General features: G+C 38.3%; 1 protein-coding gene across 23 annotated transcripts in view; it reads left to right on the top strand.

The window, feature by feature from the left end:
- ZBTB20 (zinc finger and BTB domain containing 20) overlaps positions 1 to 24,655 on the top strand; it is a 492,045-nt gene that overhangs the window by 151,539 nt on the left and 315,851 nt on the right. For all 23 annotated transcript variants that reach the window (XR_008453586.1, XM_054088544.1, XM_054088531.1 and 20 more), the window contains one exon: positions 22,701 to 22,776. The gene's annotated coding sequence lies outside the window, so the exon portion shown is untranslated. The remainder of the gene's footprint in view (positions 1 to 22,700; positions 22,777 to 24,655) is intronic.

The following is a 24,655-nucleotide window of genomic DNA, read 5'->3' as shown; positions in this document are numbered from 1 at the left end:
CAAACTACTCTTTTAGCACTAGACTTTACTCAATAGCCCTATTCTGAAACTTAATGAAAACATTCTGTTTTCAAGCGAAGATTCCTTCACAAGGAAGTTCTTAGTGATAAACCATTCAAAACAGCATTTTTTAACTTACTGTCATTTCTTCACCCACAAATTTATAAGCATTTCCTCATTCTTCTTGATGAAAATGGCTTTTTATGTCTTAGCACTTTTATCAGTCCATATACATTCAGTCCATAAGCCCCTCCACCTTGCAAGTTCATGGTAGATTACATGAGATACTATGTGCTTTGGGGAGCCTGAATGATTTATTAAAATCCCCACCCTTCATCCCCTTCCAAATACGAGTCAGAATTCAAAGTGAAAATAATTACAGCTGTGCCTTTATAGCAGTTCTGAAAGACAGGGTAATATGAAGACTCCAGAGGAAATGTTAACAATTCTAACAGTTTTTCATAAAAGACAGAGAGACACTGTCAAACCAAAGGTTTAAACAAAGGATAGGTTAAAATAAAAAAGAAAGACTGGAAGACCATCGAGGGCCAACGGAGCCATAGTACTGAGGATAAGCTAACAAAACTTGTTGTCTAAAATATTGATTTCTTGCTAGCAAAAAAAGACACATCTATTATCTGTCCCACTAGATAAGTCACAGGGGGACACAGAGGAAAGAAATGTATCTCTTTCACTACTTCTCTTTGAAATACTAAATTAAGGTTAGGAGCTACATTTGACAAAGAAAAAGTGTTTCATCTGTGCTGCACATAGTGAACTATTAGTGCGACTGCTGCACTTGTACAAATTAAATGGCGTGCTATTGTCCGTCATCTTTTTCTTTCCCTCTTTTTATCCTCATTTTGAATAATGCATGGGAAAAATGATCACTTCATAATGCCACAAACTCACAGCAGGCAAAACTAATTTTACATGATATGAAAACAGATTTTATTTATTTAAGAGTAATATTTAAAGAAAACAACAACTTTTTTTGACACCAGCTGCTGGGAAATAAATAGAATATTTTATGACAGAAAAAAAATCCAAATGCGTTAAAAGCTGTTCCCGAGAGATGGATTGAAAAATAAAATATAGACATTGGGCAGATAAATTTAAACTTCATGGTCACCAATGTAATTCTGCTCCTTAGGGAAGTGAAGGATAGTTTTCTGGAGGAAAGGAAACTTCAGAGGAGTGGTAAGTTGTGCATAAGAGGTTCCCTGAATAGCTGGTCTCTGTGTGCTGGTGGCTAGGGGCAACTTGGGTAACAACGCTACCAGACCCTTTACATCCTCTAGACCAGATGGGTTTTTTCCCCCTCAAGTGTCTGTTGCGTGAGAAGCAAGCTTCCTTTTTTATCTAGTTTCTCCATATCTGCCCTCAGGTCTTTAGCAGGAGGAAGCACCAAAGAGCTGGAGTGCAGTGTTAAGCTGAACCTTTTATTTTTTTATGGAGATGTATTGATGGGTGCTGCAAAAAGTGTTCGGGGGTGGGGTGAATAAATATATATATATAAATAAAATAAATTTGTTAATGGTACTGTGCACTGCTTTTCCTTTTTGTCTAGAGAAAGAGGACAGAGAGCTGTGCTGCAGCACTGGAGGAATGGAGGCAGGCAGTGCTCAGTATGCAAGCTTTTCCCCTCAGTCTGATCTGGCTGCTGGGGTGGGGCAGGTCAGGTGCCATGGGCCTTCCTGGGCTTCATCCTGCACTGCCCAAGAGTCCAAGGAGCAAGCGGGTCGGTGCCTGGTTCTGGTGGGGCAGGAAAGAAGAGATGGAGAGTGGGAGGAAAGTTGTGCAGTATTTTAGCATGAGAGCAGTTGGAACAAATGCCATCAGTAATATAAATGTTGTTTATTGCATTTTCATGTAAAATTGTTTAAGTTAAAAACTCTTAGTGACAGAGAGAATGTAAATCTGAGGCAAAGAGCTTGAGTCACCAACAGAAGTTTATTATTATCCCTGATAACAGCTACATTCCAGCCTTCCTGCATGCTATAAAATGAGACAGTTTTGTCTATTATTGATGCCATGTACACCGCTATAGTTAAGGGTTTGTCAGCAGTTCAACTGTAAGCCCCTATTTTTGTGGGTTTACAACCTGATGGTTAAAAATTTACTCCAGACTGAAAGTTGGCAGGCAAGATAAAGTTGCTGCAAGTCATGCTGAAACTCAGGCTGTCCTCATGCAACTTCCTGACAGTGTTAAAAACACAATGTGTGCATATGTCTCCGTTCAAAAGACGAGAGAGAGAAAAGACAAGGGCCCAGCATTTTGTGCCTTTGGTTAAAAATGACACTGTAGTTGGATTCTGGTGTGCTTGAAAGGAACACTGTAACTCCTCTTGATATTCTTCCTTGTTAGTTTTACATGGAGAAAAATCCCTCAAACCCTTTGTGTACATTTATTTAAATGGCAATTAAATGCACTGTTGTTTGCTATGCTGTAAGTTTTAAATGCTATTTAACACTTTCATTTAACCAACTGCCAATAGTTAGTTAATATTTGTATAGGGCTTGGGTGATAGAACATGCTCTGAGTGTATGAAGTGTATTGTTATTTCATAATTCTGGTAATATTTTCCAAGAGATGGACTTCACGGCCATAATACAATTATAAGTGCTGAGTGGTTATAATGACGCAACCATTGCTCTGACCCAACATGGTGTGGTACAAAGATTGCTGTAACCACATGAAGAAACCATGGTTTGCTGTATTTGAATGCTCTAGTTCATCAAAGTATGAAGATCAACACTTTTTTTGAAGGATCATTCATTTTTCAAACAGGTTGAAGGCTTTTATGGGATTGTCATTTTGAAGGTAATGCCATCAAGTTACTTTGATTTTGTAGCTGGTCATGGTGATCAGGGATCAGTGCTGCAGACTGGCAGGAGTCCTTTAGAAGAAGAACATGAATAGTGGTAATTCTACATGTAATTATACAGATTTATAAATAGAAAGATCCAGTTGTGAAATCTGGGAAAATGAGCCTTTCTGTACTTTGTGATGAAAGCATGGGCAAAACATTGAAAGAGAGAAAAAAAAAAAAAAATCAGTGGGTTAAAAATCAGCCTCTGACATATATGGAAAATGTTGCTTGTCTCATTCATAAATGCAAAATATGTATTTGAAAAAAATGTGTCCATACTTCGCACATACAAATTTGTTTAGGTTTTTTTTCTGCACTTGATCCATTAAAAATCTAATTCTTTCCTTCTATCTGAGGATTAAAGATCAGGACTAGAAATGAAATTGGCTTGATGACACTAGTTCTCTTCCCTTATGCAGTGATAAGTCGGAAATAACCCTGGATTTTTGTCCAGGTATCGGTATTCTGGATTTACACTAGCATATATCCAAAATCAAAATTTGTCTAGCTATCTAAAATTTGGGAGTTTCAGCTTGTGTTGTGAGGTAGTAGTTGGTTAGCATAGTCCTCCTTTTGCCGAGGTCATCTGGTCTGACCGCCAACATGTGCCAACAAAAATATTTCATTATCTTAATATCCACCATTCTTTATGGATGACTCTTATACCTAACCTTGATTATCTCTGGAGAAAATAGTTAAATACAGTCTTCTTAGATTTGCTCCTAAATGTTTAAATGTCTTATTGCATTGGAAATAGTAAATCCGTGTAATGAATTGTAACTAGCAATGAGGCTGAGGTACTTCTTCTGGATCTAACTTTTGCTAAACTTTATTTAAATTCAGGCACTGTTGGCAGAGCATGTGAAAGGGCTTGTGGTCCAGAGGGTGCGTAACTGATAGAGTTCCTTGTGATCAGCCTTTGAGTTCTCAGTTTAAAATGCAACATTAACTCGGTGTTACCTTTCAGTGCTTTTCTAAAATCTTTCATTTTAGACGAGAGGCCTGCGTGCAGAATTTAAGAGGCTTATTCTCTTACACAGAAATAATGCTGCTAAGCTGCTAGAAATCTCAGCAGCTTAATATAAATGTTCAAATAAAAAAAAAGTTAGTATTTTAACTGTATAACCTTCAAATATAATTAATAATGAATCCTAAGCAGGAGCCTAGGGGAAAGCATTTGGATTCTTTCTATTTGTGGAATAGGTGCAGGTCTCTAGTGTGCAGTTGAAAATAGGGACTAAATATGAGCTGATGATTTGGAAATCACTAATGTGTGCTGCTGAATACAGTTATAGTTGGGATATAAAGTGGAACACAGGAGAAAATGAAAACAGAGAGACCTGGAACACCAACTTCACGTGCAGATAAAATTCCAAAGTTGTGTACTAGGTAGAGGTATTCAGATGCAGAGTTTTTTCCATTTGGCCTGAGAATTAAATTATCTTATCCTGCCAGTTCAGGAGGTATAATTTTATTTTTTCTTAATTTCCTAACCATTGCTACCCAAATTATTATTCTGGAACATAATTATGGGGAGTAAAAATCCAGTAAGAGTGTGTCATAGCCACCTGCATGATGAGCCTGTTAAGATTTCTAATACAGCAAGATGCTTTCCACACTGCATCCCAAATCAAGAAGATGATCTTGCCAAGAGTTGATCTGAGGATGGTGGTCATAGTCTAACTCCAAAAAGGCAGAGAGAAACGGTCAGGCAATCAAGGGCCTTCTAAAGAACAGTGTGTGTTCTCCAGCGCTGTTGGAACATGTTGCTCTTTCTGTGTTTACTCTTTTCAGAGCCTGTGTGCCACTTTCACACTTCAAGGATGCATAGGAGGGCCAGCAGTTTGGTCCTGGATGAAGTGTTTTAAGCTGTGTAGCAGTATTAGCTGTGAATAGGAACTCTATGTTTATGTGCCAGATTTTTGGCCTCAATGATGAAATACACAGAGAGGAAAACTGTCTGCAGGTACTTCAAATGTAAGAGATATCCGCACAGTACCATTCCAGAGTATAAATGGGAAAGGCAGAAGCCCTGAAAAATTACTGGTTATTTCCTTTTATTTTCCTGATCTTTAAACAGCATGCAGCACATGCTGCAGGTCTGATTAAGGTATAAATGATGGTCAAGTTGGGGGTTGCTACATTGAAATCCTTGGAGTCACATGCTTGGGAAGGGAAAATTAAAAAAAAAAAAAAGATGCAAGTGGAAAATGAAGTTTGGTGTACACAGTATTTACACATTGCTGTCACACTGTGTGACCTGAGGTACTGCAGTTGTTTCCTATGTAGGTATCAGTTGCCATTATACTGACAGCTTCTGGAAACGCGATGGTATCGGCTAATGGAGCAATTGTACTTCTTGTCAGAGAAGAAAAAATATTATGTTTAGACTTTACAACAGCACACTGAAATGGCTGCTGATGTTTAAAAGGATTAACGTAGAAGTCAAACTGTTACCTCGCATGGCCTGTTTTTGCAACAAGAAGAAGCAAAAACCTGGATGCTGCAGGTTCACTCCCAGTCTACTCTTCTAGATCCCCACCCTCAGCATGGCAGCTACTAGGGCTGAATTCCAATCCCAGGACCACCTCCTATGTTGCCCATTCTCTTAATATAGCTGCATCATCCCTCCTCTGTCTCTCAGCAGCAATAACTTTGCTGCAGGAGCTGTAGCTTAGTTTTTTGTGACTGTCCGTGATGGTTCTAAGAGAGTTGTAGGAGAATCTCTGTTTGATGCTGCCTTCTGCTTGGGGAAAAATAATGAGCTGATGGAAATACTCACTTGTCCATATCTAGCCCATTGGTAACCCATTCATTAATGCTTTTACATTATGCTGAATCTTTCTCGCGCAATTGAAGGATGTAGTAAGGAAAGATTGTTTAGCAACTTCAGATTACTTATGTAGTCTTGAAGTCTTCTAATCTTTCATATGTAATAATCGTGTCTAAATGTGCCTTGTGCCATTAACAGTTACTTGGTTTTTGAAGCTAGAGACTGACTGGTTTGAAGATGCAGAAACTGAAATAAAGTAGAAATCAACTTTCCCCCTTACTCCGGATTCAGAAGAATGTTCTGGAAATCTTAAGAGATTAGCAAATGGAGATACCAGATATCCAAAATATTAGCAGATTCCTCTAATATATTTCAGGGTTTTGTTAATCCTCGTATCTCATATCTCATTCTCATATCTCATTTTGTTAAGCCTCAATATCTCACAAATTGTTCATCTTAGCTAAAATCAGATATTAAATGCTTAATAGGTCTGGAATGCAGGTCTAGTATTCAGACTTTCCTCTTTTTTTTTTTTTTTTTTTTTTTATTTTTTTTTTGGTCAGAAGGGTGCTTCTTGGTGATATGTAGTCTTTCTCCCACCTCAAATCTTAATGAGAAGACTTCTTGTTGTAACGGTCATTGTTACCAGGACTGCTGAGGGTAGCAGAGGAGAAGAATGCACTTCCAAGAATTTTCAAGAAATGATTAGTTCAGTGAGCAATGAAATTCATGGATCTAGATTTTCTTGGATTAGCATTATGGTTGATTGACTTGCTGCCTAAGATAATGTGAGCTCTCACTGAAGTATTTCTGGATTTTGAGAGGTTTATAAATCCAATTCTATGGTGCTTAAAGTATGAACTTGTACTGCTGGTTCTGTCTGGGGGGATCTAATAGTGTCTTTTTCTCCCCCTGCCTTTCTTTATGAAGCTTGTAGTGATCAGATTTTTTATTTGGGGTTATACCCCTCTAGCAAATTTGGCTGAACTTAGTAAATTAAAAGAGAGGATATGTCCAGACAGCACAATTCTAGCCATAAGGAAACAGAGAGAAGACTCTAGAATCCAGAAACAGGATATCCTGAGTTATTCCAGGTTTAACTAATGATTTGCTGTATGACCTTTGGCAAAGCATTTTTTTCTTTATGTAGTAAAAAAATATTGATTAATTGAATCAGTCTTCATGTGGGACGAGAGACATTTTCAGATTCCTGATTGAGGATCTCAGTGTTCTTTGCTGCCAAATACTGAGAAGGCAGAAGGTAATGGTAAACAGGCTGCCAATATTTTCTTAAGTTATGCTGACATATGTCTTGATAATGATTCATACTGAAAGGTTTGAGCAGGTTCTGCTGATTAAATAACACAGGTGAAAATGTTTCTATGAGTTGAGGACAATTTGGGTATGGACTGTGCAGCCTGAAGAAAGACGCAAGAGCATTTATGGATTTCAGAGGTTTATCTGAACATTAGCTTATTGCTAATAAAAATATCTTCCACAAATTAGGAGAGATTTGTTTAACTCTTCATGTTCTATCTATGATTTATTGCCAATTGAAACTTGACATAAGAGAAACAGACTGCTTAGGTTTGCCTGGTTGGGGTTTTTTTGGTCATACACTGGCGAATATGTAAAAAGTAAAGCATCAAGGCTTCTTTTTCATTCTTTTCACTGGTCTGTAATGTATGCTAGAGCAAATCTCCCCTTCTTTTCTTGTTTGATCATGTGATGCTACATATGAGCAGCGCAGTGGGAAGCTGGGTATCACTGTTGGTTACAATGAATGAGTGTTTAGACGACTGGTAAGTCAAACCAGCTTAAAAGCAAGTTTTACCGGACTGGCGTTCTTTAACAATACATATAGCCAGTAGTTCTTAATCATTATTAGTTATTATCACTGCATATTCCAACAGCTGGTTCTTAACAATCCCATCCTACATTAGCTGCGAGCGTATAGTACAACAGAGAGGATACCCTTTGATTGTTCTACAGTCTCAAGTGGTCATAGTAACCAAGGGTGAGGTTATCAGTCCAGAACCCTTTCATGAGGAAAGTGACTTCTCTATTCCTCATTTTTTTCATTTGCTGTTCTTTGAGGGTTTTATGTTTCTCTCCCCTGCCCCCAAAAAGAGAGATAATCATATCTGATCCCAACATTGTCTTATTTTTAAGACAAGTACTTGCTCTATTTCTACCAGACATTTCTTCTGGCTTAATCTTTAGGATTATGCAGGTTACAGGAGGTATCTTTCTTGCCTCCTCTGTGTCCTTTTTCTTGTGCTGCATATTTTAGTACTTCGCACACATTTCCCTGTACCCCCTTTTCAGCAGCAATAACACAAGTATCCATTTGCCATTCTGTGATTATATGCTACTTACACACTGGTGCTTAGCTGTATTACAAAATGGTTATGCATTTTGTCCAGTTCTGCTGTTAGTATTATGGTCTTACAAAATACTATATACTCATATCAATGATCAATTACAGTGTGCTTATGTTTGGGTTCAAGGCAAGCAAATATGAATTATATCCAGCCTGGCATACCTCTAGTTTAACTATGCAAGAACCTCTGCTTAGGCTACACCATGAGTTTTACAAATGAAGGACTTCTTCTGCTTGACACAAGCTCTTTCACAGAATTTGTTTAATTTCTCTTTGATAGTGTGGGAATCTTCTACAATGCTCCTTTGGTAAGCAGGATAGTGAGAATAACAGATAGAGCTCTACATAAGATGGCTTATGGTTGCTGGCTTTTAGTTGGCTATTGTGTGACCTCCAAAAGCCCCAAATGGTTCTAATTAATTGAGTTATCCCTGTGGTCCTTGAACTTTGATTATCTTGTGTGCACAAAGTTTGAGCAGTCTATCAGGCTTGAGGCTGACCGTTTAATATGTCATAAATGTCACATTTCTTGATTGCGTAATGAAATGGTTGGTGTTTTCAGAATTTGTTATAGCACTTCATAAAAGGGAGAGGGTATTTTAGTAGGGTTTTGGTTTGGTTTGGTTTGGTTTTTGGTGGTGGTGGGGGAAAGTTGAGGTGAAGCTGTTTCCTCTGCAGGAGTCTGTGATGCTACCAGATTTTCCATAGTTACTACTGCCACATATGGTTTTCTGTACTCTCTGGTCTCTGAGCCTTTTTTCTATTCTGTGGGGAGTCTTCAGTGAATATCAGCCAGGAGACATAATACAAGAAATCTCAGGGGTCATCAGTCAGAAGTTACATTTGACTATACAAAATTATATTTAATGCATTTTTTTCGACTCGGGACCTTGCTTTATTTTTACCAACAGTTATTAACAGAGGGCAAACTTGTCCCAGTTGTCAAAAGACGATGGGAAACTTTGTGTGACAAAGACCACATTAGGATGTCTCTACAAATGAGGTGTGAAGTCTTGATCTATGTAGCCTTTATCTATACTGGAGAAAAATAGAAAGCTGCTTCCGGGCACCTCTGTAGACGGGGCCAGGCGGGATGGTTGTGTAACAGATGAGTTCATCACTATGTGGTTCCCATGGCATTGCTTATCCAAGTCAGCGCAGCATGACGCCTTTCTTAAATACAGAATGAAGTACTGGCTATGAAGAGGTGGTTAAAAACTACAGATGTTCTGGTTTGGAGGGAAGGTTCCTAGGCCACTTCTGACATCCTTGCATAACTATTCTGTTTAGGCCAAGCAGAAAGAGCTGCTGTTTCGGTTCTTAATATACAACCCAGTTGACATGGCACGGCATGACGTTATGAAGAACCACATTACTTAGTTGCAAGAAGAGATATGTGATGATGATTCACTTCATCATTTTATTGCTTTCCTTCACCCTTTGCACTAACCATACGGTGTATTGTTTTACCTTTTAATCTTCTGCTAATGGCATTGATATTGTAGGGTGAGTGATACGAACACAGTCATCTGTAGGAGTTTCGCTGGCAGTAGCACTCATTTAATTCTTCTTGGATAGATAAAAGCTCAGATTTTGGATCTTTGCACTTTAATCTCCTTTTGAGAGAGTTCAGTATGATCAGAAAAGAAGGAACAGATTATCATTCTCCTCAAAATTCTTGTCTTGCCTGGTTTATCTGTCTGTGTCTCTTTCCTTCAAGTAATGAAAATGACAGAAATTATTTTTCTTTACTTTATTAGAGGAGTTCTTGAAATCTCATAGATGAGATTCTATATTGAAAGTTCTGTTGATTTTCTTAGGAAGATACACATTTTTTCCAAGTATTGCTAAAAAACTTGCATTAAGAATCTTAAAGAAAACAGTATTTTGAACACCTAGAAGAATAAAAATCACTTTCCTGCTTGATGCCCCCAACTATAATACTAAATACAATCATCCAGTCTGTACCTGCCAGCTCAGAAGTCCACCATACCTTTCAAGAAAATAACATTGTACCATTCAAAGTGCAAAGGGAAGATACAGGGAAAAAAAAAAAAAAAAGTTTTTTTAATAAAGGAAACTGATAGTACTACACTTATAACCTGAACTGTGTGAATTTTAAGTTGTCTTTTATAAGCCATATCTGATAAAATGAAAATATGGTATTTGCATAAATTGTGCCAAAGTTTGGGATTGGTACAAGTCATGTCCCTCAGAGATGCATACAAGGTTATGAAAAGAAACGAACACCTGCATTTCTTTTGTATATTTGCATATATATCCATGTGTATATAAACAAAAAGCCTCCAAAGCAAAAGGCCAGAAGTTCCTTTTCACTTTCCTTCCTCCTCAATCCCTACTGTATTTAGGCCTTTCAGCCTCTTTTTTTACAGAAAACAAGAAAAGGCACAGATTTCAATTGTTAGGGTTGCAAACTGTCTTTAAAGATCCTTTCCACTTTAATATTTCTGGCTGCCAGCTTTCAAACAATTGCCACTCTACCTAAAAGGGCAACATGTTTACAGATTCTATGTGAAATCACTTTTGAGAGTAACGTGTTTCCTGAATGTCTCTATTTTTAGCACAGTGATAGCTCAAAGCTAAGAACCCTTCCTAATTGGAACTATACTTGTGGGAACTTAAAAGATAGGGTTCTTAATTTTCTCCTGATATGGATATGTTTTAATGTGGGAGGCATCTTAGGAAATCTGAGATAATCCTCCTCTTATCCATAGCTATGAGGCTTCTCTCCCCTCCAGGTTGGAAATGTGTAGTTTTCCGTTTGAGAACTGTGGTAGCTTACAGTGTTAAATGGTGAATGTATTTTTAGCTGTCTCTTTTTTCAGCAGTTGGGAATAAGGTGAGGTAGAGCAATCTGACTAACGAGACTTCTGCAGGCCATCATCAAAAGCCTCACCAATGTTACATGGACCATTGCGCTGCTTTAAGAGAAGCGATGGTAGTGCATTACTGTGCTTTTTTTAATTTTTTTATATGTTTGTCCTACAAGCAAACACTGGCCTGGAACATTTTGTTAGCATTTTAAGAACAATAAGGGAATGCAGATTTAATAGGCTAATATGTTAAGTGTCATTGGTACCGCCTTCCTCAACATAGCAGGATTTTCTGCAGCCTGCAGAGGTAGGAAATCGTTTTGTATGCATTTATAGTGTAGGACTTCCTCCTTTTGGACTTAATGTGGCATAGAACAAAGGAAAAACAACTTTTCTCCTGTAATTGACCAGCGGAAGAAGCAATTTTAAATACATTAGAGTTATCTTTATTTGTCTCTTTGAACATCAGCGCCCTGCTGAACTGGTTATTTTGTATTAATGCAGACTTATAGTCAATGAGAACAGAAGGGAGGTCGCTGACTACATAAAATTCTGGGCTGGTTTGAGTTATTGCTCAGGAGATGGAAAGTTCCTTTTTTGCCCGAATGTTAGCTTCAGTCACAGTTTGGAAATATAAAACCATTAATATCATAGGGGGGTCTTAAAGAGTAAAAAACACAAGCTAAAAGAGAGAAATGCATGAGAGAGAGTCTTGTGTCGGATGGTTACAGCAGAGAACCTTATGGTTGGACTTCTGAGTTCTGCTTCAGCATCTCCAGATTTGCTGGGGTAATAGTGTAGCTGTTGTTATCCCTATATCTCTTCATGGAAAAGAAAGTATGTTGCTAAATAATTTTGAGATCCATGGAGGAAAGGCTGAGTATGTTTCAGAATTTCTGCCCAGTTCCTGTACCAATTGATTATAGGGACATTTGACTACGTGTAATTGAAAGCAAACCTCCATTCAATTGACATTAAATAATACAGTATTTTATGTAATAGTCTTAGTGTGTATTAGTACACACAGATGCATAATGAGGCTTTATAGGTGTATATAATTGCTACAATCATGTACTCTTTCTTGTAAACTATTGCCCCAAATTTTGGCTTCTTATCGTATTTCTTTTTTCTGCTTGCATACTTTAAACAGACAACAATCTTAAAAAATGTGGACTTTAATCTTAAAACAGAGTGGAATAGCAGTTGATGTTTTGTTTACTGGCAGACTTATAGTATTTTGCAAGTATTTTTACGGTGGAAGACAGAGGTTGAAATCTATTTCTTTACGTATTGGTGCAGGGGGGGAAGAGTGAGGTGGTGCTGGTCTGCATTATTTCAAAAGGAGTTTCTCAGCATGTGAAAAGAAACTCAGCAGCTCCTCTATGATAGACCCGCTTCCTTTGCGTAGTATTTGTAGAGAACATTGTTCAAGAGTGCTGAGCTCTCTCTGGGGGAGGTGCAGAGGAGGAAACGAGAAGGCTTTTAGACCTTCCCTGCAAATTACAGGCAGGTTCATCTTTGCTAAATGTAGGTGCAACTCAATTGTGGTTGCAAAAAGTCTTAAACGATCTTTGCTTTTAATTCTATTAAGGTATATTGAAGAATTAAAAAAATTAGTTGTGTAATATGTAAATGATCCTTAATTTATTTGTGACTATTATTTTCACTGTCTTAGCAAGTGGGCCTGCAATATTTTTCTGGGCTTAGTGGCAATGCAAAGGCATTAGATCAAGAATGTTCCAAGATTCAGATTGGCTGGTATTTGCTTATATCACCATGACTGAATGTTACCAGTTTCAAAATGCTTTTTTGTTCGGGAAATTTTAAAACAGCTTTGATTTCAAACATGAAACTTGGCAAGTGACTGCTCCATAATGTGTTCTAATCACTTCTGGTATTTTGGAAAAGACTTGAAAAAGACTGAAGTTGTTATTTTATTAGAAACCCAGTTACCAGTTGCATATCTGAACTTTTCCTCTTTACCTGGAACATAACTAGCATATGGTCTTGTCCTTCTCTTAGTATTAATGTATACATGGTGGAGATTAATTTTTTTTCTATGTGAGGGGTTGACCATAAGTGGGTTGCATTTGATCTTATCTATATTTTCTTTAAACATAGATTATAGAATAGGTTAAATACTCAACCTTTCATCATCCTCCTCATCATCATCATCATCATTTATTGCCTTTTTAGGGATGCTTTGTTTTTTTTGTAGTGCAAATAGAGACAGAATGAATTTTAGTCTTAGCACTTAGAACAATTCAGTCATTGAAGAAGTCCTACCAGCCTGAGCTCATACCTAGTGTGTACTCTTCATTATATATTTTTGAAGTGGAAATAAATATTGCATAGCTTTAAGTGTGTACATACTCAAGGTCCCTGGTATAACTACAAGCATAATTGGGGATGGACCAGGCTGGCAGGATGCTGAAGCCTCTGAATCTCCTCCTGCAACTTATTTAGATATAATTTGCCTCCAGAAAAAGCAGGCATTCTTTTTAAAAATCCATTTTAAACCTATCTACTAATCATGCTGTTGCTTTATTAGGTAGATTTTGCAGGATGTGGCTGGCAGTACAAAAACCTTTTTGTTGTTTTTGCTAATATAGAAAATAAAGGGAAGATCTTTTTTCTCCTTTTTTCCCCAAAATATTATTTCCTGTTCTGACACAGTGATCAGTTTGAGTCATTGCTGATATATTCTCTTTTTCTGTATTGTTTCTGGGGGAATAAAAAATACAATAGAGCTTTGCCAAATCGTAATGCAGGAACTGAACTTTCCTGATCTCTTGTGTAGTTTCGGCTTGGTCTGAATTTCACTTCTCGTAGGATGATGTCTAATTAAGCAAGAATTATATATATGGACTTTAGAGGAAATATTTGAGAGCTGACATTGGTGTTACATTAAAAGTTTAAGCAGAAGATTTACAATACAGTCCAAATGTCTCAAAGTCCACTGGTATTAAATTTCCAAAGACGTCTGAGATGAATGAAATCAGGGGAGTTGGTAGCATTTTCCCTGTAATGCTGAATCTCAATAGCCCGCACAATAAGAATATTGTTAAGAGCCAGTCTTGGACTTTGAGCTTAATATGGCAGTTACATAACCTGAAATAATAGGAAACTTACCAGCATGGTTTGTGCCTGACGTTGTGCAAGATGAAGCAGGTTTTAGACTTCAGGTTAATGGCTTACTGGCAAAAGAATAAATAATGTGCCTAAGTAAAAGTGTGCATTGATTTGTGCTTCTGCATAAGGTGGGATAAACTGTCCATGCATAATCTGAAAGAGCCTTGATACCACTTGAGATGCATCTGCTTATATGAAGTCCAAACTTAGCCTGCAGTCCTAACTTTATTTTCTACTAACCATACATTCAATTAAAAGGTAGCGTTTCTCTTCTTATGTGTCAAAATCCCAAGTTCCTCCTAAGGTCCTTGCTAGGCCTGTAGAGATAAGTTCCCAAAGAAGAGAGAGCAGAAGACCTTTTAAAAAACTACTTTACTACTTTAAAGTAGGCAGCTGCTTTGGGTAGCAAAAGGATGATGGATCTCCTGTCCATCTAATGTGTTCCTTTCCACTCCTCTGTCATCAACTAGAACTACAGAATGTGTTCTCTCTGCTCATACCAGTTCCCTCCTTGCCTTTTTCTCCAGTGAGAGGAGTGTAACACTTCCATCCTGCTCCCTTCTCTGCAAAGCAAAGGAGGGAGAATGGAAACTTCATGTGTGAACAAGGGAAAGCAGATTCTCACAGTACAGGCAGAAAGGGTAGGAGATGCTTGTCAGGGTGATGGGATTAGGCTGCTGCATGAGGGTAGGAGTATTGTACATCCTGAGTCAAGATCAAAGGTCTCCAAAATATAGATGATGGATCTCAAAAGGAGCTGGATTGCTAGGTACAGTCTCCTGAGGTCAGATTGTGAGGCAATGAACCATTCAAGGAAGATAAGAATTGCAAAAACTTTCCAACGTTTCTTACAATTGAAAACCTGCAGCCTTTATTCAGTGGAGTTTGCTTTTTCTGTATCAAGAATGAGGACAATAAAAGTTAGTTTGTCCTTACTTGTAGAACACCACATGTAAGGTGCGGCTGTGGTGCTGGGAGTGCATTCTCTGTACAAGGAAAAGGGAAGCCCCTGTGTTAGTGAGAGGGGAGGGGGCAGGATAGAGTGAGCTTCATGTCTTGTTGATATTGAATATTCTTAGGATAAACTCAGCAACTGCTCAATACTTAGCAATATTTCAAATTCAGAATAAAGATTTATTACCCTGATCTTCTCTGCCATATGTCCTATGAAATGTATGTGCATTGTCATGCAGTTTTTCATTTCACCTCAGCATATTGCCTTTCACCAAAGATCTTGCCATTTCATAGATAAGGTTCACATTGAACTTCTTCAGGGCAGATCTGTGAAGGAAGGAGAGGGGAATACCCACTATACAGCCAGTATTACGTGCACACAGTGTTTCTGTGAGGACAAGTCATTGCCTGTACCAGAAGTTGACAACGAAAAGCCTTTAACTGTGCAGGGGGTAGAAGTTCAGGACTAGAGCTGAAAGACGACCCCATTTTTTTCAAACAAGATTTTAAGGACTCTATATATGATTACTTTAAAGTTTAAAATTTTAATTGTTAGAACTAATAACCTTACTCTAAGAAAAGAAGACAGATGATCTTTGTAACCACAGTGACTGCAGTTTGGATTTTAGTGTGCTTTGCAAGGGAGCAAGTTTCACAACTAGACCACATCATTGCAGAGTAACATGACAAAGTCATATGCTCAAGCAGTGAAAACCTTGTATTTCAGAGTTTAAAACCAAATTCAGTATCAATAACATTTTTTACTTTTTTAGGTATGTTAAATACAACATTGTTCTGGCTCATGCACATCTCTATTATTTGGATCTTACAATTTTGATTCCTTTTAGATTTGATACATTTGTTATTTCTGAGTCACCAGTGTTGGACGCTGTCAACATTTACATTTTTCTCATCCTTAATGAATGTGTTTAATGATAATAATCCTAGCACCTATTGCTTAGCATTGGAGTAGATTATTCTTTCTATTCTTATCTAATGCCATTGATTAATAACTCATTGCTTCCTATCTGTCAGAGAGTTTTTATCCGCCTTATTGTATTATTATCCAGACCATAATTCTCTAGTCTCTCTATGAGCTTCCTGTGTGGTACTGTGTCAAAGGCCTTGCTAAAATCCAAACAAATTACATCCGCCACATTTCCTTTATCCACCCAGTTTGTCACTGCACTGAAATACCCATCACAATGAAATATTTATTGATGTACATTTCTGTGTTAAACTAGAATAAATGTGAAGGTTCTGCTGTGATTATGTGATAGAGCCTGCTTCTTAACAGGTAGTATCATTTTATGCACTATAGATAATTTGAGCTATGGGAGATGATACCATTCAACAGGAGCTGTGAGACTGTGGAGATCAAAGCATTATGAACTTTGAAAAGGAGAGGGAGAAGCTTTATGCTACAATAACTTGTAAAGGGCATAAGCAAAGTCCACAAAATGTACTCGGAGAGATGCTCAGAGAATATCAACTTCAGAGCTGCTTCATGAAAAAACTGTATCTTTGGAGGAAGAATTGTTTGGGCAAGGCCTCGTGAAAACTGCATGCTGTCACTGTTCCTGTTCCTTGGGAACATAAACAGGATCTAGGGACAGCTTGTGCAAGAAAACAGTTGGAATAGGGAATATCATGGTTTTCAGCAGCCAACTTGATTACCATCATCACACCCGCGTAGGAGGAAAGCTTCAAGAGGTATCTAGAAGGATGCTGGGTCCCACCTGGCTATAGCGGAACTACCACTTTAACTGCACTTCAGGAGTCTAGGTCAGGTCTTAAGTGCAGTTATAAAGAGCTTAACTCTTCAGCAGTTTGAGAAGTTCAGCTTCTAATGTGCTTTCACAGCTGGGCTTCTCAAGTGCTTGTTGCTTACTCTGTTAGCAGTAGGAATAAATGAAGGGGGTGGACTATACTATTAAGGGAACTAGTGTTTTTAGTAGATATGAGGGCTCTTGTGATGAAAATGCATCCAGTACCTGTTTCAAAGTGACCGTTAGAGTGGATTATACATCATGGCTTATATTCAGTTGAGTCCTCAAACTTTCTGAAATCCAAATTTCAAGGAGTGTTAGTCTTTGCCCAAAGGCAATACTTTTTCATACTTGAACAAAAATAGTTCAAACCCTATTGGAGTGTGTGGGAGGTATGTGTAAAGTAGCCAAAAATACACCTTTGTCCCGATTAAAAGTCTTTTCTAGCTGAAACAGCCGTGGTTTGGAAATGAAAATTTGTAGTGGATACTCTTCACTGGGAAGGTAAGCTCAGAAGATGAATGCCATAAGGAAGACAAAAATCTCTGTGGGCACCCAGCTTTGCATTGAACTATTAACAGATGGAAGTTTACCATTTTGACAAAGAAACCTTCAGTCTCCTGTTGTTTGTTCCTGCAGTGGCAGGAACCCTTGATCCCAACACAATGCTGTGGCTTATCCTCTGCTACTGTTCTACTAAATCACAAAAACCCGACCAGGTTTCTCCCATCAGCAACCCAGTGACCCTGGTTTTAGCTGCAGTCCTAGGGTTAAGAAAAAGCCCAGTTTAGCGTTGCTATACTGTACAAATAGCCATGAGTTCAAAGACAAAACTAGAAATGACCAAAACTTCTGTGTACTTCTAAAAATGTACAGAGGGCTGGAATTCAGGAAAACATTAATTTTTGAGAGGATTCTTTAAAAACAGTCATTACTGTTTAAAGTTATTTTTTGTTCTATCCCTTCAAGATAAGAAATTGGTAACAAAATAAACTTGTTCATAGAGAACTAATACCATGTGAAGTGCATTCACCTTAAAAAAAGCAGGAGTTAATACCATATCTATGTTAATAAAATCTGTTCTTCTGCATTACTGATGAGTCTAGACAGAGCACTGTGCTGATGTGTCTATACTGGTTCCAAATGCAAAGTTTGCTTATTTGTTGTTAGATAAAGAGCCCGTGCAGCATCAATTTGCCTCTCTGATTTCTGTGATTAAAATCTGTGGGCCTGCTTATGTTTTCAAACCTAAAATGCCAGAAAGTGATCTGGGCTGTATCCTAAGTCTGAATTGATTCTGAATTTGGAATGAGGTCTATTGCCTGGCCCCCTGAGCGTATTTGAAAATTGCCTTGAAAGTAATGGGCTTCATTTTTGTGTTGTTGTTTTGCTGTTGAGTGGGGTTTTTTTACCCCCTTTTCTTGGTTGTTGTTGAAGAAGCTTTTCTCAGTATAATCAATGAGATTTTTCCTGAGTAAGGACATCAGCATTTTACTTTCTGTGAACAGTTATTTGTGGCAGTTGCTTCAAGCATTGATTTGCAGTTCCAGAACTGAGAAGAACTGTATGAGCAAGTGCTTTGAAAAAGATCAATTGACTGATGTTGTAAATTCTATGTAGAAAAAATAAGGGTATCAATAAGTGTTGTGCTATATTCTCTCCTAGCCTTCCCTCTCCTCATAACTAATGAACTGTATATGATTCTCATTAACATGTTCCAGCTGGCTTCAGGTACTCAAGGAAAATCAAACCCTGAGAGATAGGGAACTTCCTTAATGCTAAGAAGTTCCAGAAGGCTGACATCTGAAATGTTTTTCAATAACAGGTGATACTTTTTTCCTTCTCTTTAATTTTTAGATTGAAGGAATGTGGTTCTTATGAAAGTGGGGAACTAGACCATAAATATGAGTCAGGTGCCATACAAGTTCTGGAATATTGCTAATTAACTTTACTCATTGTACAATCAGTAGCTATGCTCTCACAGTTTTCAGGCTCTCCATAAACTTTATGGCAAGCAGGAATCGTGAGAAAGCAAAGTGAAATGTTTACCTTCTGATATTTGTTTATAAAGCCTTCACTGAGAGCCAACACTTGGTCTCCTGTTAACGCTCTACTAATGTAGCTCATTCCTGACCTGCCATACTCCTCATTCTTGCAATTCCAACTCTTGGACCTCTCTCAAGCAGAAGTTCACCGGCTGTTCTTGAGCCATGTCTCTTGCTTTCCACAATGAGAGTAAGGCACTCCTTTCAGACAACGGTCTCCTGCCCCACAGTGCTAAGCATGCTCAGGAATGTGGGCTTGCTGCCTAAAAACCTGCCTCCAATTCTGTCTGTCTCTGGTACATACTGGTCTAAATCATTTCATCTCAAGGTCACAGGTTTTTCTGTTTGTAAAAGGAGGACATTACTGAAGTGACAACGATTGGTATTCTGAGTGTAAGGAGGTTTTCTGTAGGTTTTGCTTTGGTTTCAACTACGACTTGTAGCTAAAATAGCTCTTGGCAGCTGATCACAAGCAGTTTTCCCCAAGGCTCATTGTTGGGGCCAGTTCTATTTAATATCTTTATCAATGATCTGGATGAGGGGATTGAGTGCTCCCTCAGTAAGTTTCCAGATGACACAAAATTGGGCAGTCGTGTTGGTCTGCTTAAAGGTAGGAAGGCTTTATACGGGGATCTGGACAGGCTGTATCAATGAGCCCATGTAAATTATATTAGGTTTAACAAGTCAGAATGCTGGGTCCTGCACTTGGATCACAACACCACCATGCAATGTTACAGGCTTGGGGAAGTGTGGCTGGAAAGCTGCACAGTGGAAAAAAACTTGTGGAGGCTGGTTAACAGCTGGCTGAACATGAGCCAGCAGTGTGCCCAGGTGGCCAAGAAGGCCAATGGCATCCTGGCTTGTATCAGAAATCATGTGGCCAGCAGGGGTAGGGAAAGAGTGATCATCCCCCTGTACTCAGACCCGGTGAGGCCACACCTCAAATACTGTGTGAAGTTTGGGGCCCCTCAGTACTAGAAAGACATCAAGACAGTGGAGTGTGTGCAGAGAAGGGCAATAAAACCAGTGAAGTGTCTGGAGCGCAAGTCTTATGAGACGCGGCTGAGGGAACTGGGGTTTAACCTGGAGAAAAGGAGTGGAGACCTTATTGCTCTCTACAACTGCCTGAAAGGAGGTTGTAGTGAGGTTGGTGTTGGTCTCTTCTCCCAAGTGACAGGTGATAGGATGAGAGGAATTGGACTTGTGCCATGGGAGGTTTAGACTGGATCTTATTAAAAATTTCTTTGCTGAAAGAGTGGTGAAGCATTGGAATGGGCTGCCCAGGGAAGTGGTGGAGTCACCATCCTTGGAGGTATTCAAAAAGCATGTAAATGTGACGCTTTGGGTCATGGTTTAGTAGGCACAGTGGTGTAGGGCTGACAGTGGGACTTGATGATCTCAGAGATTTTTTTCAACTTTAATGATTCTGTGATTCTGTAAGATGTATTGCCTGTGTGTGTTGTATGTCAAGTTTTCCGTTAATTACAATTATTTAATTCAAGTTTTTCAAGATGGCAGTGAACATGCTCTCAAAGTAACCTACTTTTGAGACTCTCTTTCTTTGAATGGGTGGACAGTAAGTGGTTGCACCTGCCTTGGGGAGAGGGTCCACTTTGTCTGCAGGCACTACGCCCTAGTGCCTAGCTTGCAGAGTAATGTGAGGTGTTGCATTTCCTCCTTTTCCTTTCTAATTAAGAAGACTTACACAAAGCACGAAGGACTTCAGGTTAAAACTGCTCAGAAAATACACAGGAGAGCAGTTGTCAGGATGGTGCCCAGCATGGGAAGGGGACGCTGTACCTTTGTGCTTTGACAGGAGAGGGTTAAATGCTTCCTCGCTCTTTACAAGAAAAGGGGGTTTTGGACAAAATTCACTGTGATGAAGTCCATGCACCAGTTTATTCCTATTTAGGTCATCAGAATATAACTTCAGTGGTGCAGTCTGCATGCTGGCTCTCTATACAGGGATACATTTCACCCTCAGTGAATGCTCTTTGTTTTCTCAGTTGAGGTCAGTTTTTCATTGCATTCATTAAATGAAATGGCTTTGGATTGCAAATGCCGCTGCCCTCTTCTTTCCCTGCCAGCAAGCCAGCATTACAGTCCTGAAGATATTAGTAAAGGGGTAAATTTGGAAGGGGAAGAAGGGAAAGAAATGGAAGTTTAAGGGCTGAAGCTGTTATCACTTTGTCAGTTGTGCTGTTGCCTGCTTCCAGTGGGCCTAGGATTTTTTGCCTGGATACGTACACTGTACCTTTGCCTGTCTTACTAGATGCCAGTCAGGAGAAAGAAGGATAGTTATTTAATGTAATGTAAAGATTGTCTAAAGGACAAGGAATAGGTTTCTCAAATTATTCCTTGAAGAAAAATGTCATCCAAGTCTATGAAGTTTTTCCTGTGGCAGCAGCAGCATCCTGCTGGCTCTGTCTGGGGGCTCTTGTTCCTTCTTTCAAATGCTCAAGAACTGGTTCTGCATAAGATTAGATAATTTTTGCTGTGCTGTCCCCTTCTTTTCTTTCTGCTTTGCCTCCTGCTTTTTAATACCCCTGATCCATGACAGAGTGGAAAAGTTAAACCTAAAACCAAGTTCCTGAGCTCATTCCTATTTGTGCTATACATGTGTATGAACATGTTTGTGTGACAGTGTTTCATCTGGTATAGCACATTTCTTTTTAAACGTCTGTGGGGATGGATTGGGAAGGCTCACACAACACTGGAGTCTGAAGAACTGGGTTTTTACTTGTAGGAGAAGAAAGAAAAAAAAAAATCACTTAGGAATTGCCCCCAGCCTGTGGGACATTCAAAACCAGTATTAGATTCACATCCAGGATTTATTTGCAGATCTCAGTGTGCTGCTGGTGAAGAGAATAGCTTCGACTTTGAATGGGGTAAATTAGGCAAGTTCTGCTGTCACCTTTTAAAAATAAAATTTAATCAAGTTTTGATTTGTTCCTTTAGTGAGTCATTGGTACATTGTATGTGTCTGTGTAGATAGCTGTATGGTTTGTTATTATGAGGCCAAATCCTGACAAGTTATTGCAAAATTGTTTTAATTTATTATTAATATTTTAAGTTTTTCTCATTTCTCCTGATTTTGGAGCCTTTATAATTTGATATAATTAAAACCACAGGTTTTAAACTCCAGTCTAACATTTAAACTCATATTTATGGTGCAACCCCTGGAGTTTTATTGTCGTTCCAACTGCATTTTGAAAAAAATACATTTTTCTTTTGCATCTGTTCGAATGCTGTGTCTAATACTTCTTAATCATCTGCTTTGCACTCTAAAGTGACATTTATTTTATATGATAAGAAACCTTGCCGTTTTAGAGAGTAGCTATTTTATGTCCTTTAACAAAAGGGTGCAAGGGACCTTTTGCCTTGTACACTTCAAAAACAGCTTTCCTCTTTTTGAACTTGTCTTTCTGCTCCTCCACACAACAGTCTGAAAGTGCTACATGCTGTAGATCAGATTTTTAAAAAAATGTTGTTGGCTGGCATTATGTAAAACCATATTTTCCCTTTTGGTGCGTATGTTCTGGTCCTAGCAATGTCCTTGTTTTGCTGAAATTAACATTTTTCCCCTTGGAGCCGTTGGTATGTGATGGTGTTTTTCTGTCTTCTCTAATTGTGATACTTTTTTTTTTTTTTAATTAGTATAAGGTTGATTGTTAAAATTAAGTGGCAGAAGGCTTCATTCCAAGTTATTCAGAGATCTTTTGCTGAAGAAATATATTTTGCTACTCTCAATTGCCTTTTTCCCCTTTTTCTTTCATTGCAAACTACTCTGGGAAGAGCTTCTTTTAACAAAAAAAAAAGGCTACGCTTGACTGATAATGCATTGCTTTGGATGGTGAAACATTATGAAAGTTTAATTTTTAATTAAATCTGAAATACCAATTATAACTGAAAGAGATTTTAACCTGTTTCTTTTCAGACTGCCTGAAGTTACATTGTAGATGCTGAAATCACTGCACCTTAAAAACAAAAAGATTAAGCTGCACTGCGTTCCTGTAAGTAAAAGCTTTTCTGGTACCTTTTGTCCGTGTTTTTCCTCTATATGCATCCAAAGTGTTAGCACAGTAGCTGGTCTTGGATAAAGGTCAGAGTCCCCTTGAATGGGATTTAGAAGTTCAAAGGATGTTTTATTTAAAAATTAAAACCGAACTTACATCTTGCAGATCTTTAATTTCAGACCTCTGAATAGATCATTCTTTTCTGCTTTGTTTTGAATATGATTCGGAATTATTAGTGTGTATCTCTGCGTCTGTTGACTTACAGTTCCCTTTGCTTTGTCAGTGGGGTTTTCTGCACTTTGGTGCAGAGATAACAGAAAGTAGCAGAAGATTCCTTATAACATAAAATATAGTTTGTTCTCTTTTCGTGATGTCCTAACATTTTTTTCTCCTTTATACAAGAAAAGAAACAATGGAACAACTTTCTGGTGACATCACAGAGGGCTTCAGTTGCTTTAGGGTGTAGATGAAGACAGAAATGCCTAATTCATCTGTGCTGTGACACAACAAAACAGTCAAAATAATGTCTTGCGTCTCTCAGCAAGAAAGGATTCTCTTTCTAAGAGCATAGTTATTCCATAAATGCAAGTCAGATTGAACATCGGTCTCATCTACCCTTATTTAGAATCTGTTTATTGAATGTATTTGGGACAATAAGATTTGGAATTTCAGTGGCTGAACAACAGGAATAAAAAAGAGGATTGGAAAATATAGTAGATGCAGATACAACTGAATTTAATGAAATTCTGAATTTAATGAAATAACATATGAATAAAAATCTAGAGACTTGTAGATAGTAGGTAAAAAATTATTTTAGTTGGACAGTACAAAGCTGTGGAATATTACAAAGCAAAGTTGGTTTGTTTTCTTGTTTAAGATCAAAATGTGCAATCTATAATGAAATCCAGAGCCTTCTTCCAAAATGGTACTTTTGTACTTCAGTGTTAAAATATTTTAACTGTTGCATGGATTTTTTTTCTTCCTTCACCCTCTCTCCTCCTGCCTTTTTTAAAAATTGTATTTTAATGATTTATTTTAAACTCGCTGAAGGGTACAGTACACTCTGGGCAGCGAATGCATGCCCCTTCCAGTGTGGAGCGCCAAGCATGACTCAGGCTGGCAGACTGTGCCATTCTGGCTCTATTCCATTGTGTTTTTACATTACTGGCAAGGGCCATGCCATTGTGTTGTTTAAATATTGTGTGTTAACTGCAGGCTGTGGCCAGTGAACGGTATTTAACATTTTCTGCTCATCATTCCTGAATATGAGCAGCTTCCCTGGCCACCAGAGATTAACCTTGCTATTACACTGGTGAGCTGAACTGAAAACACTGGTGGATTTGCTGGGTCGAGCAGTGATTTAAAGGGAGGTGGTGGGGGCAAAGCAGGGGAACACTTCTGAATCTGTGAATACAGAATTTCAAAGTTGTCTTGCAATTTTGTGTGAACAACCAGGAGAATTTTATTTGGAGAGTTGAAGTAATTCTCTTTCCAGAACGCAGTGGCAGAGTGAGGAGTGAATTAAGGCATGCTCTTTGAATCCTTAGGATCCAGATGGTCAGTATGTCCTGCATGGACATCCCTCAGGCAAAATACCAGGTAGCAATATATGGGCCCAGTGACTGGTGCTGGAATGGGCTTTTTTTTTTAGTTATATGAGACTGTAGGCTTTGGAGGGGAAATAAATATACAAGCATAAAGCTTGTGTATAGGAAACATTTATTGGTTTTTTTATTATCAAGGCTGGCAAGCCAATCAAGGCAGACGTTTTGACCAGTTTGCTCAAGGTCAGAGTAAATCAGTGGTCAAACTCTGAATGGAGTGTGAGATTATGACTTCCAAGTCTGTTCAGTTCTACCCATTTCTTCTTTCTGTT

Source organism: Cuculus canorus, chromosome 1, assembly GCF_017976375.1.
Source record: "Cuculus canorus isolate bCucCan1 chromosome 1, bCucCan1.pri, whole genome shotgun sequence".
NCBI classification, from domain to species: domain Eukaryota; kingdom Metazoa; phylum Chordata; class Aves; order Cuculiformes; family Cuculidae; genus Cuculus; species Cuculus canorus.
This window is presented reverse-complemented; position numbering and strand designations above follow the sequence as displayed.